This window comes from Salvelinus alpinus, chromosome 7 (genome assembly GCF_045679555.1).
Source record: "Salvelinus alpinus chromosome 7, SLU_Salpinus.1, whole genome shotgun sequence".
NCBI lineage: Eukaryota > Metazoa > Chordata > Actinopteri > Salmoniformes > Salmonidae > Salvelinus > Salvelinus alpinus.
The window spans coordinates 47,188,934-47,204,010 of record NC_092092.1 but is presented as its reverse complement, the minus strand read 5'-3'; positions in this window follow the sequence as shown (position 1 = coordinate 47,204,010).

Below are 15,077 nucleotides of genomic sequence, written 5' to 3'. Positions count from 1 at the left end.
AGTATGGACCAGAGACGGGGAGAAACTAAATCCCACCTGCCAGCCCCGTTTCCATTAATAAAAAAGGTAACTTTAAAAAAAAAAGCTAATATTGTATCTAATGACGTTCTACTCAGTGTACTCTTTAAACTAATTTCCTGTATCCACTTCTCCCTCATACTGGATCTCAGCCTTTCTCTTTCCCTCTCATACTGCCCACATAGTATCATTACATGCCCTATTGTTTATATTTCCTGTAAATAGTCACATTTTCCAATTGGATGCTTTCCTATCACATTTAGTCTTATTCAACCGGCTGTGTCCCACCCTTAATCTTAGCCTCCTCTCTTCCGTCCTCCCCGACTTTTCTCGGTACTTGGAATAGATGCTTGCCCTTAGTGTCTCTATTCCACTGCTCCTGCCATCTCTGCACCATCAAATCAAAGTTTATTTGTCACGTGTGCCGAATACAACAGGTGTAGACCTTACAGTGAAATGCTTACTTACAGGCTCTAACCAATAGTGCAAAAAAGGTATTAGGTGAACAATAGCTAGGTAAAGAAATAAAACAACAGTAAAAAGAAAGGCTAAATACAGTAGTGAGGCTTTAAAAGTAGCGAGGCTACATACAGACACCGGTTAGTCAGGCTGATTGAGGTAGTATGTACATATAGATATGGTAAAAGTGACTATGCATATATGATGAACAGAGAGTAGCAGTAGCGTAAAAGAGGGGCGTGGTGGGTGGGACACAATGCAGATAGCCCGGTTAGCCAATGTGCGGGAGCACTGGTTGGTCGGACCCATTGAGGTAGTATGTACATGAATGTATAGTTAAAGTGACTATGCATATATGAGAAACAGAATAGCAGCAGCGTAAAAAGAGGGGTTGAGGGGGGCACACAATGCAAATAGTCCGGGTAGCCATTTGATTACCTGTTCAGGAGGCTTATGGCTTGGGGGTGAAAACTGTTGAGAAGCCTTTTTGTCCAAGACTTGGCACTCCGGTACCGCTTGCCATGCGGTAGTAGAGAGAACAGTCTATGACTGGGGTGGCTGGGGTCTTTGACAATTTTTAGGGCCTTCCTCTGACAGCGCCTGGTGTAGAGGTCCTGGAGGGCAGGCAGCTTAGCCTCAGTGATGTACTGGGCCGTACACACTACCCTCTGTAGTGCCTTGCGGTCAGAGGCCAAGCAATTGCCGTACCAGGCAGTGATGCAACCAATCGGGATGCTCTCGATGTTGCAGCTGTAGAACCTTTTGAGGATCTCAGGACCCATGCCAAATCTTTTTAGTTTCCTGAGGGGGAATAGGCTTTGTCGTGCCCTCTTCACGACTGTCTTGGTGTGCTTGTACCATGTTAGTTTGTTGTTGATGTGGACACCAAGGAACTTGAAGCTCTCAACCTGCTCCACTACAGCCTCGTCGATGAGAATGAGAGCGTGCTCGGTCCTCCTTTTCCTGTAGTCCACAATCATCTCCTTTGTCTTGATCACGTTGAGGGAGAGGTTGTTGACCTTGCACCACACGGTCAGGTCTCTGACCTCCTCCCTATAGGCTGTCTCATTGTTGTCAGTGATTAGGCCTACCACTGTTGTGTCATAAGCAAACTTAATGATGGTGTTGGAGTCGTGCCTGGCCGTGCAGTCATGAGTGAACAAGGAGTACAGGAGGGGGGCTGAGCACCTACCCCTGAGGGGCCCCCGTGTTGAGAATCAGCATATCGGATGTGTTGTTACCTATCCTTACCACCTGGGGGCGGCCTATCAGGAAGTCCAGGATCCATTTGCAGAGGGAGGTGTTTAGTCCCAGGGTCCTTAGCTTAGCGATGAGCTTTGAAAGCACTATGGTGTTGAACGCTGAGCTGTAGTCAATGAATAGCATTCTCACATAGGTGTTCCTTTTGTGCAGGTGTGAAAGGGTAGTGTGGAGTGCAATTGAGATTGCATCATCTGTGGATCTGTTGGTGCGTTATGCAAATTGGAGTGGGTCTAGGGTTTCTGGGATAATGGTGTTGATGTGAGCCTTGACCAGCCTTTCAAAGGATTTCATGGCTATAGGCTTCTGTATATTTATATAGGATCAGTAGGCTTCTGTATATTTACAATAAAATAATTCCAGTAAGATGAATGTTTTACTCAGAAATCTTGCAAGGACAACATAAAAGAAGCCATACTTGAAATGTGTCTAGCTAGTTTCAGGTAATAAAATAAAACAGAGATGATTTGAATGATCTTTTCCCCTTTCTGGTGCAAGCCAAGATCAGCTGATAAATTTTACTTCAATGTGGGAATGACGCATATCGCTATAGTCAGGAAGGTACAGGAAGCAATTAATGAGGTAGAGCAGTGGGCATTAATGTGGAGATTCAGGTTCTCTGTAGAGAAAACGGAGACAGTGTTCTTTACCAGGAGGAAGGTGGGAGATGAAGTACGCTTGAGGTTATATCGGAGAAACTTGGAGAGGGTGGGGACCTTCAGGTTCCTTGGGGTGTACTTTGACACTAGGGCCAGGCTGACCTGGGCAGAACACATTGAGAGAGTGGTGGGAAAGTGTAAGAAGGTAGTAAATGTGACGCGCTGTCTGACGGGGGAAGGGGTGGGGGGCGGGGGGCTGGGCGTTCCTCATTGAGGACCATGTATGTTGCATTGATCCGATCTGTAATAGACTGGCAGTATAGCATATGGTTCAGCAGCCCGGAACTCATTGGAAAGGCTAGATGTCATACAGTGTTAAGGACTCAGAATATGTAGTGGGGCTTTTCGGACGTCCCCAGTGCCTGCACTACAGATGGAGATGGGGGATATGTCATTGCAGATTAGAAGACAGCCGCTGGCAGTGAATTATTGGGTAAATTTACAAGGACATGGAGTGTCTCATCCTGCGAAAGGGATTTTACAGGCATGCTGGGAACATGAGCTTTGGGTGGGTGGGTAATATCCAGGCAAGGAGATGGGACTGTATTGAAGGGAATTTTTCCCAATGGTAGCTATTCTTGTGAATCCACCATGGCTACTCCCACCTCCAGTAGTTGATCTAGAAGTGTTGGAGAGACTACAGAAAGATAGGGAGGGGGTTGATCCAACTGATTTGTTTCATAGACGTCTGGATACTGTACTGTATACCAGGATTTTGTGGCCATTTACACAGATGGTTCAAGAGATCAAGGACAGGGCGTACTGGGTCAGCATTTGTACTGCAGGAATGTAGGGTGTCAGTCAGGAAACGTATTACAGATCACCTGGCTGTATATATGGTGGAGCTGATGGCTGTATTGTTGGCTTTGCAATGGGTAGAGGAAGTCAAGTCAGACAGAGTAGTTATTTGCTCTGATTCATGTGCAGTGTTGATAAGTCCTCCAGTCCTTTAGCTCACGTAGCAGACTGAAAGAAATTGGCATGAGTCCTCAATAGGTTTTACAGCTGCACCATCGAGAGCATCCTGATTGGTTGCATCACTGCCTGGTATGGCAACTGCTCAGCCTCCGACCACAAGGCACTACAGAGGTGTCACGATCGTCTTTCGGTGAAAGATAGGACCAAGGTGCAGCGTGATATAGATACATCTTCTTTTATTTGAGTAGATGAAAAATGAACACGAGCACTATACAAACTAAACAAAAAACGACCGTGAAGCTACAAACGAAAGTGCATACACAAGCTACTAACGTCAAACATAGACAATTACCCACAACCTACCTAATGCCTATGGCTGCCTAAATATGACTCCCAATCAGAGACAACGATAGACAGCTGTCTCTAATTGAGAACCAATTTAGGCAACCATAGACTTACCTAAACACCTACACTGAACACAACCCCATGAACTCTACCAAAACCCCCTAGACAATACAAACACCCTAGACTAGACAAAACCCACAAACATCCCCCATGTCACACCCTGACCTAACTAAAATAATAAAGAAAACAAAGATAACTAAGGCCAGGGCGTGACAAGAGGGTACTGTGTACGGTTCAGTACATCACCTGGGCCAAGCTTCCTGCCATCCAGGACCTCTACACCAGGCGCTGAAGGCCCTAAAAATGGTCAAAGACTCCAGCCACCCTAGTCATAGACTGTTCTCTCTGCTACCGCACGGCAAGCGGTACCGGAGCGTCAAGTCTAGGTCCAAGAGGGTCCTAAATAGCTTCTACCCTAAGCCATAAGCCTCCTGAACAGCTAATCAAATGGCTACCCAGACTATTTGCATTGCCCCCCCGGAACGCTGCTGCTACTCTCTGTCATTATCTATGCATAGTCACTTTAATAACTCTACCTACATGTACATATTACCTAAATTACCTCGACACCGGTGCCACCGCATATTGACATTGACTTTGTACCAGTACCCCCTGTATATAGCCCCATTATTGTTAGTACCTACTGTTCTTTAATTATTTGTTATTCTTATCTCTTACTTTTTTGGGTGGGGTATTTTCTTTAAACTGCATTGTTGGTTAAGGGCTTGTAAGTAAGCATTTCACTGTAAGGTCTACTACACCTGTTGTATTTGGCTCATGTGACAAAGTACAATTTGATTTGATTTGAGATATAGGCCTACTTTAGTCAAGATTCAATGTTTAAACTTAATTGGTATTGTGTAAATACACTGGAAATACTCCCTCAGTAAAAGATATGGCAACTAATGAGTCCAAGTTCTCACATGTGCAGTAGGCTAGGAAAAGTCTACAGGGGATATGTGCATAAAGGTTCCTTGTATTGCATCATGTCCATACGGGGATGCTAACAAGGGATTCATTACAGTGTTGTAGCTCAAATGGCTTTGATCTATTAGTCATATATTTGTGGTACATGGCATATTTAACAGTACTTTAAACAGAATCCACAATTTAGAAGTATCAAGCCAGCAAACATTAATCTGGAGACCAACCTGAAATCCATTAAATTGGGCCAATACTCCTCTATATTACACACAAACACACACGCACCACACACACACACACACATACACATAGGTTATTATAGTAAACAAAAACTGAAACAAAAACGAATTATGAAAAAACAATTCAGTAAACTGAAATATAATAATTAAAGGACCAATTCAGCCGTTTATCTCAATATCAAATATTTTCTGGGTAACAATTAAGTACCTTACTGTGATTGTTAGTAAAATAGTAAAAAATAAACTAAAATAGCTTCTTAACAAAGAACAATTTCTCGAGCTAAAGTTTTTGCTAGGATTGTCTTGGAGTGGTCTGAGTGGGGAGTAACTAGCTGTTATTGGCAGTGAGGTTTGGAACTCTCTTTCTCATTGGTCTATTAACTAATTTCCCACATGGTGATGTCACCAGACAGGCCAAAACTCAATCCCACCAGAACTGGCTGAAATTTCAGGCTGTCTTTTCAAACAGCTCTTACACTAAAAGGGCATCACCATTTTCACAATGTCACAGTTATTGCAACCACATAGTGTGGAAATATATATAAAACACAGAAATATCACGTTTTTGACTGCACTGGGCCTTTAACAAAAATTGACCTCAATGCTGCCCTCTACTCAATAAATGGTACTTGCAGGGCTGGCTGTGATGTCCAGCTGCAATTACCATTGATTTAATTTCTATTTAGCATAGCGTAATCTGGACATTTGATTATATGATGCATGATAATAATGTTAGTACATAGGCTAACATGTCTAATAAATCCACATTGTAACTAGGTTTGACCTAAGGTTTGGTTATTTAGGCCTATTGACACAATTGGAAAGTTTGAGACCATCTTCACCACTGATGAGAGCGACAGTGATAACAATTTCAATGTGATCTCCTCTCCCAGCGTTTAAAAAGCTGTTGTGGAGGAATGGAGGGGTGTGAAATCTGTTGTAAATGCAATCAAGCGCTGGGATGAGATCTGTGACATCAAGGGAGAAGGCTGGTTGAAAAGACAGATATGTAGCCCTAATATGCACTGACTGCAGCGAATATGTGTGATACCGAGATGCTGAATGGGTTTTAGAACAGCAAGAATCACTTGGAAAGCATCAGAGACCATGATGAAAACAGTCATCAAGTGACTGTGGCCCAGGCAAGAGCTGCAGATTGGTTTCAGCACCATGGACAGCACCCGAGCCCTTTTCCGCATGCTTGTCAATCAGCTTTTTGTATGTTTCAATGATCCTGTAATTTACACCATGTGATGGTTGTATTTACAGAACAATTGTGTTTTGTTATGGTTTCACTAGATGGCGCGGTCAGCCCTTCAGTTGGGTCCATTGCCCGTCTGCAGTGTGGAGTTGACTGTCGCTGTGTGTAGGATAATTCGTTTCGTTTATAAAGCTGTATTTGATGCCAACATGTTTTTAAATCATCTACTGTACTCTGACACTAAATATATGTTTAAAGATGATTGACAAGAGGGCCATATAGCCTAATGATGAGATTGTGGTAGATATCATTAGAAAATATAGGCAGGGCAATACTGAATCTAATTATTTCTTTGCAAAACCTAATTAGGCATTAAAAAAGGTTAACGCCAGCGCCTGAAACCGTTTTTGTTTAATAATCCCATTACTGACGGCTCATCGTGTATAAAATCGTGCAGGACACTAAGTTTCCACTTGTTTAAGTGAATCTCTGAGAAATGGTCGAGACAAAACACACCACGTTTGACAAGATCTGAGATGGGAAAGCAGGACATCGTCACAGTAAGTAGGCTATAGCATGTGTATTTTTTGCCCTTTTTTTTCTATAGCCCATTTTCGTATTGCTGTTATTAAAACATCAGAATCTACACGAAATGTCGTAGTTTTATAGCTGAGGCTATAAGACAGCGTGTTTTATTGGTGGAATCGCTGCATTAACTATGGGCTACGCATCGAACTATGAAATGTATGTCGTTTTCCTTTCACGAATGGAAGATTATATTGCAGCATGATTTATTTAAAAAAATATTATTCCCGGAGGGAATCGCAATATATGGCAACATCAATATATGAGCACTGCAGTGCATGATATTTCTCCTGCGTCAGGTCCTCAAGGACCCTATATCATTAAACCACTGTCATTATAGCGCATAGCCTAACTTAGCGTGAACTCATGCATTGCAAAATGTAAATGTGGAAAAATCTAGACATTCTGTGGTGGAAAAGAACGGATTTTTTCCTGCTTTAAAACCAGTTGAGGCTTAGCCTTCTGATTATTTCACCAATATATAACGTTTTTGCATTGCTGTTGCTTAAATGTGATATCAGGATTTCGATGAAAAGGCCCTCTCTTTTTTCCTATTCACTGCAATGCAAAAGTGCAGGAGAAGAAATGCTCCATAAACTCCATAAAAGCGTGAGCGTTCAGACGCACCTGTCTGTCGGCACCGTCCGTCATGTTCTAATATGTGGAAGGGGCAAATGATGTAGGGCTACATTTTTGTGTCATAAAATGTAGGCTTTTTTGTTGACTCCTATTTTTATATCTATTTGATTTAGTCCACAATTGTCTATTTTCTATGCAAAAACAATTCGTTCAGCAACCCACTTTTTCTGCTGTCGAATCGCTTCCACCAATGACAAAAAAAGAACAGCATTTTCTCAAAAACAAAGCAATTGCCAGGGAAACCTTTAAACCCGCACTTTAACTTTTTCCACCTTTAACCTTTTTAACCTATTTCAAAACTGATCAATCAACAAGGGCCATACGTTTTCTGTTGAAGCTGCGTCGGGAAATAGAACAAAACATGCGTGCGATTGACAGGGTATAGCGGGGGGGAAGACAGCCCTTTCCCTTTGGCAGTCTCAAAAGGAATGTAGTTGTAATCCGCAAAAATAGGTCTGTACAGCTGTATCTGACCAAAACAAACAGGGTGTGGAATCGGCTGAAACCAACGAAAATTGGCACAAGCGAGGAAGACGTGTAAAAAAGGCTTGGTTTGGTGGAATGGGGGAAAAGGGGAAAAGGAACAAGGGTGAATCTATAGTCCCTTCAAACCTTATATTAGCTCTGTTAATGGGGGATCAAACAGCCTATTATATTAATGCTATTTATTTAGAATAGCAGACTTTCAGAATTGCATCGAAAATATAAAACAAATATACAGTAATGCAATAAATGCTGATTTCTGATTGTAGCCTGTAAATAATTGGCAGCTCTTGTTGCTGCATTTATTTGCATTGTGATATGTTTGCATGGTGATATGTTTGCATGGGGATATGTTTGCATGGTCAAGCAGACAAAAAGGTAATTATAAACATGCATTAACAAAATGTAGAACACATAAGGTGGTGGATGCGGGTGCAAACCCGCTGGCCAGTGAACCGGCTACAGATGATGTGTTATGTAGGCTAATCTCTTGTTCCTTATGCTTGACTTGATAGCCAAACTATTTCCATTGAATAAATGCTTTATTTAGAAAATAAAGCCTTTTTATTTTGGGGAGGTACTGTGTGTTTGTTTCTTAGCTGAATGGCCTGGGCCCGGTCTCCCAAAAGCATCTTAAGGCTAAGTTCATCGTCAGAACCTTCTTAGGAGTATTGTTATACCTCCAAGCGGTTTCCCAAAACTGTCGTTACAAAAGTTGCACTTGAAAACGCTCGTTATTTACCGACTGCCTCAGACCACTCGTAGAACAGATAACGTGCGTCGTTCGATACGTTTTTCCCTACCGCGCCACTTTATACACAGAAGATCTCTGCTAAACATAGAATCAAGATGTTTATCTGTCTCTGTGACCGCTGATAACATCACAATGAAGTTGCCAATGTCTTTGCAATTGTTACAAACAAGTGAAGGATAAAAAATATGCTCCAAATGAAAACCGAGATGCCTGCATTAACATATAAATAGCCTACCTACAGTATAGGCTACATAAGCCTATATATTTAAATGATATTGAAATCAATGTAATGTTTATTTTATTTTGCTCTGTGGCTACTGTATGTAATTTCTGCCTCAATAGGCTATATTTCATGATGTGTATCCTAACATGTGCGCAATTATGTGCCAAGTCTTTATTTAGTGCATTATTATAAGGGTAAGCATTAGAATAAGCCACCTCAGTATTTGCAGCCATTGGTGATAATATCTCTCTAGGAGCTGATCCGTTGTCAGTATTGTGTAATTATTCTAATGTTGAGGTAAGATTTGAGTGGAGAAGGTTGATCCCGAGAGCAGCGCCTTTCTTTCGATTCTATTAGTATCTATACATGCCTCAACGACGCACTTAGCATAAGTTATCTCTGCATGGTGTTTTGGGAAACGCATGTTACATCTTCGGCCATTTTACGAAAGATATATCTTTAAAACACCCGTAAGCCTAAATTCCATCGCTGTCGGGAAACTGGGCTATGGAATTGATCGGATAAGGGCCTATTATCCTAGTAACGATGTAACTAAGCATCACAATGATGGTACCAGATTCATCGTTATTTATGCAGCCAGGTCAAGTCAGTGTTCGACGTCCGTTCATTTCTGAGGACATTGGGAGATGACGTGGATACCGGCCACTAGGGGCAACATTGAGCATTGTTACCTTCAAGTAGGCTATAAGCCTCTGATTCCAAAGGTTGCACGTTCGAATGCAGCAATAGAAAGTTGTTTTTGATATTTTTGTTTTCATATTCCATACCTTAACCCTTACATCGACCATTCGGATTTAATGCCTAACCTTAAGAATGTAGACTTCATGTCTGAACTTAACCCTAAATACTTCAACATTTGACATTTGAAACAACTTCGACATTTGATATTTGAGAGGCATGGATGAATGTCTAATTCTGACGTGATACTGCGAGAAGTGGTAGATTTATGAGCCAACTTTTAAGAAAGATTGTTTCCCCAACAAGCATGTTGACAGAATGTTCGCTAAGTGTGTTGTTAAACCATGTGTTCGCTACTGTTAGGATCGAAAGAAAAGCATTGCTGCTTTCAGATCAGCTTTCTCCATTCAAATCTACCTTAACATGACAATGATTCCACAATAGCCTACGGACAACGGATCAGCTCCTACACTTAGAAAAATTGATAATTTGGGGTTCAATATAGATCATTTTGGTTCTTTGGTCGAGATTAAAGATCCCTTTACTAAAAAAGTTTATATATAGGCTACTGTACTACATGCCATGTGAAGGCAAATAACCTTGAGGGTTATATCCCTACCCCAGAGTGTAATGGGGATTGTAGAAAACAACATCTAGCCTACAAAAGCTAACCCATTCACATCAAACTCTGAAATGACAGCTAACATGCCCTTTTAATTTGTTTTATCTTTTTAGCATTGGCATTTATATACATATTAATGATACTGCTGCATGATTACGCCTGGTCAGAAGAATGGCTAGCTGACGTCCAACACGTCAGCTCTTTATGTCAGGGGGAAGATCGAATTCCTATTTTGCCACATTGTGCTAGCTAGAAGCAGGAGGAAATAATGTGTTTCATAAAAGCATAGATAAAAAAGTGGTTCTATATAGAACCTTTGGTCAATTCAAAACCAACTGCCATTCTAGCATGGATTAGCAAGAGGACTGTGGTTGAACCGTACCAATAAGCAAGTTATTTTTCAATGTATTAAGGTAAGCAAAGTAGATTATTTATTTAACATATAGGAAGGGAAATTCATATGATAAACTATAGGCTAGATAAATAAAGTTGAAATGTTATTAGAATTTGAGCACGTTTGTAAGCTAGCTAGCTAGCTACAGCACTTAGCTTTCTAATTTAGCGTTAAACAGAAAAAGGTAGCTAGGCTAGGATTTACTTTAATCTGCCACTTTACAAGCCAGCCGGCTAATGTTTACAATTTCAAATAAACATTGTTTTTTATTATGGGGTATGCCAAATGGAGCTACAGACACATCCTGACAAAGGACGTTTGCGAACTGTTAGTTTTATTTCAGTATTTTAGTGTGGAATCAATAGAGGGGCTATGTTTCATGAAGCCATTAGAAGACTGTTGCTGACTGAGAGGAGGTAGGCCTATGCATAAATTATAATAAATAATGTATAATAAGTCTTGGTGAATAGCCTAGTTAAGCATTACATTACTTTTAACACACTATGTTTTTCTCAGTCTGGCAGTAACCCAGAACTATCAGAGGCAGATAATCTGTCTTTTGGCTGCTGCTGACAACAACTGCATGTAAATTGTTTTTCTACACCATGGTAATTATATGTATGCATAGAATTTTGTCTTCATTTTGTCAGATTAACTCATGCTTATTTCTGAAGATTAACTCATGTTTTTGCTCCTATTGTCTTATCCTCTGGAACCAGCCAGGCAATAACCCATACTGTACTGGCAGTAAGTAACCTGGGCCGGGTGCTGGAAAAAAACAGGCGGAATTGATCTGACAACTGGAGGGCTGCTGGGTTCACATCATCAAACATACCCCTACCGTTGGGCCCTTGAGCAAAGCCCTTAACCCCACAGCATTCTCTCCATCCTGGGGTGTTGCACTGTAGCATGATAGGTCACAAAGGACCTATCATGGTCCATACACACCAACACAGTCGTAAAGAGGGCATGACAACACCTCTTCCCCCTCATGAGGCTGAAAAGATTTGGCATGGACCCTCAGATCCTCAAAAAGTTCTACAGCTGCACCATTGAGAGCATCTTGACTGGCTGCATCACTGCTTGGTATGGCAACTGCTCGGCATCCAACCTCAAGGCATTACAGAGCGTAGTTCATATGGCCCAATACATCACTGGGGCTGAACCTCTATACCAGGCGGTGTCAGAGGAAAGCCCTAACGATTGTCAAAGACTCCCGCCACCCAAGTCATAGACTGTTCTCTCTTCTACTGCACGACAAGAGGTACCAGAGCACCAAGTCTGGGACCAAAAGGCTCCTGAACAGCTTCTACCCCTAAGCCATAAGACTTCTGAAAATTGAATCATATGGCTATCCTGACTATTTACATGGACCCCCTTTATTATAGATTTTCTATTTTAATTTGTTTGCACTGACTCTCTTGCACTGGCTCTATGTACACTCATTAGACTCCACACACACACACACACACACACACACACACACACACACACACACACACACACACACACACACACACACACACACACACACACACACACACACACACACATGAATATTGACGCCACACTCACAAAGACACACTTTCACTCTTCACATACGCTGCTATCCTGCTATACGCTGCTATCCTTGTCATTTATACCCCTACCTACATGGACATACTGTATTACAACAAGTACCTGAACTACCTCATAGCGCTGCATATTGACTCTCTACTGGTACTCCTTGTATATAGACTCATTATTGTTATTTTATTTTGTTGCTATTTCCATATTTTTTATTTAGCAAATCATTTTCATCGTTTTTAAACCGCATTGTTGGGAATGGGCTCGTTAGTAAGCATTTCACAGTAAAGTCTACACCTACTGTGTTTGGTGCATGTGACCAATACAATTTGATTTGAACCTGTGCTCATCTCAACTGTTTGTGTGAGGTCAGCTGTTTGGGGAGGGGGGTTGAGAACCAGTGGCGGTCAGTGCCGTTTAAGATGAGGGAGGAAGATACATTTTTTTATGAGCATGGCCTTATTTCTATTACAGCATATTGGATGACTGTCATTCATATTCCACTCACCCAGCTCAATGTAACATCGATAGGTTTAGGCTTCTACATGATACTAAAATGTTCCCTATACCCATTATGAGGTGGCTATAACCTAGCCTATGAATGAAAGTTTACAACGTAGGTGCACATAGGTCGAGAGAAAAATTTGAGTAATCAAGTTGACAGACAGTGACACATTCAATACAAGCTTGCACACTCTTGCCTGCATCTAGCTGATCTCGGCTGTAACAATAAGTCCAACAGTTGCAAACAAGTTTCTATTGGACAAATTCGGGTATGTTTATCCCCGTTTTGTTCCGTTTCCATCCATTTAAGAAACAGAATCGGAGGAATGAATACACCCCTGATTATATGCAAAAACACAGTTCACTTTCATAGCAGCCACATACGATCACTTTGCTCATTGTATAATTCCTTCTCACACCTCCTCCCATCTTTTTCTTTCACTTGTGGCCTTCAGTGCACAGCACATCAGCTGTCTGTGACCAGGCGAAAAAACGTCTCCAAGCCAAACATTCATATCATAACCGCTAACTGCTACACACAGCCTATTTCATTGTCACCATATTAGCTTATGTCATATTCAACATAGCTATTAGAACTAACGTGTTAGTAAACCCACTACAATCATGCAGTACAGTATACAGTCAGCAAGCAGTTTCCACCGGCAGGCCCCTGTGGCAATAAATTAATAAAACCAGTGCTTGACTTGGGCAAGAGCTACGCTTGAGCTAATGTTCCTCTTTTAGAATATTAGCTCAAAAGTATTGTGGAGCTCCTGAACTCAAATACAAACAGTACCAGCATCTAAAATGAGTACCAGCACCTATTTCAGTCCAAATCAAGCACTGAATAAAACCAAAAGCTTACCTTGACTTGGAAGAATTACAGTGTTGGATAGCCATAGCCAGCTAGCTAACATAGCATCCCTCTCTTTTTGTGCAGGGTGTTTGAGTAGACTCAACTAGCTAGCTGCATTCGCAAGCTTAGTAAGTGGAAGTGAAGTGGAAAAAGATACAACGAAATACAGCTAGCTCTCCCTCTCTTGCTTCACCTTCATTTTTTAAGAAATTAATTTGTTCAAAACTGTTCAACTATTGTCTTTCTCTCTCTTTGAGTCAACTACTCACCACATTTTGTGCACTGCAGTGCTATCTAGCTGTCGCTTATACTTTCAGTACTAGATTCATTCTCTGATCATTTGATTGGGTGGACAACATGTCAGTTCATGCTGCAAGAGCTCTGATAGGTTGGAGGACATCCTCCGGAAGTTGTAATGTGTAAGTCTATGGAAGGGGGTGAGAACCATGAGCCTCCTAGGTTTTGTATTGAAGTCATAGTACACAGAGGAGGACGGACACTAGCTGTCCTCCGGCTACACCATGGTGCTACCCTACAGAGTCTGTTGAGGCTACTGTAGACCTTCAATACAAAACAGTGTGTTTTAATAAATGTTTTGTTGACGTGAATATATTTAGTATACTTGTATCTAAAAAAGGATAACTTTTTAAATGTTTCACTATTTTAATTTTTCTGAAATGAACTGAGGAGGATGCTCCTCTTTGGAGCCTCCACTGTTGAGAATGGAGCAGAAGACATATGTGTGCTGTTCTCTGTAACTAATGGACAAAGTTGTATTGCATTGTATTGTAAAGAAGTTGTTGACATGGGCCATTATTCAAACAAAGAAATGCCTCCCTGGCTACCAGTGCATATTTCCAAACTATGTTTGCATATAATGACAATCATTTATTCAAGCTATGCTGGTATTTTTTTGGTCCATTATTTAATTGTTTATTAAATTATATTATTTGCAACAAAAAAATATGACTATTTAATAGCAGTATCCATAATTCATAAATGGCACCATGCAGGGTTCTATATGGAACCATTTTGGATCAGAGAAGAAGAACCTCTAGGGTTCTGATCAAAGAACCATATAAAAGTGTTCTATATAGAACTTTTAGGGGTTCCATATATGAAGCAAACGATATAACCCTTTTTGGTTCTATAAGGAAAATTAGAGATATCACAATTGGGCACATCATTGCACACATGTTGTCAAACATTGAGGCAAAAAAGATGACAAAAATGACAGACAGTAGCCTAGTCGCAAAATACAACTCAATTGATTGAACATGAAATTGATTTCAATATGATTGAAATGGCCATAGGCCTATGTAGCCTATCTATATTTTAATGCAGTCATCTCGGTTTCATTTGAAGCATCATTTTATCCTTCATTTGTTTGTAACAAATACATTGACAACTTTGTAGTCAACTTCAATCCGAAGTTATCAGCAGTCACAGTCAGACCGATAGCCTAAACATTGATTCAATGTTAAGCGGAGATCTTCTGTGAATAAAGTGACGAGGAAGGGCAAAAAAGCATCTAACGATGCACCTCGGCTGCTGTGCGAGTGGTCTGAGCCTCGTTTCCCAGAGCATTCGTAGCGTTAAGATCATCTTTAAAACAATTTTACCATGTATCTTTAGTAGCCCATCTGTTTCCCAATCATGCACAATGATG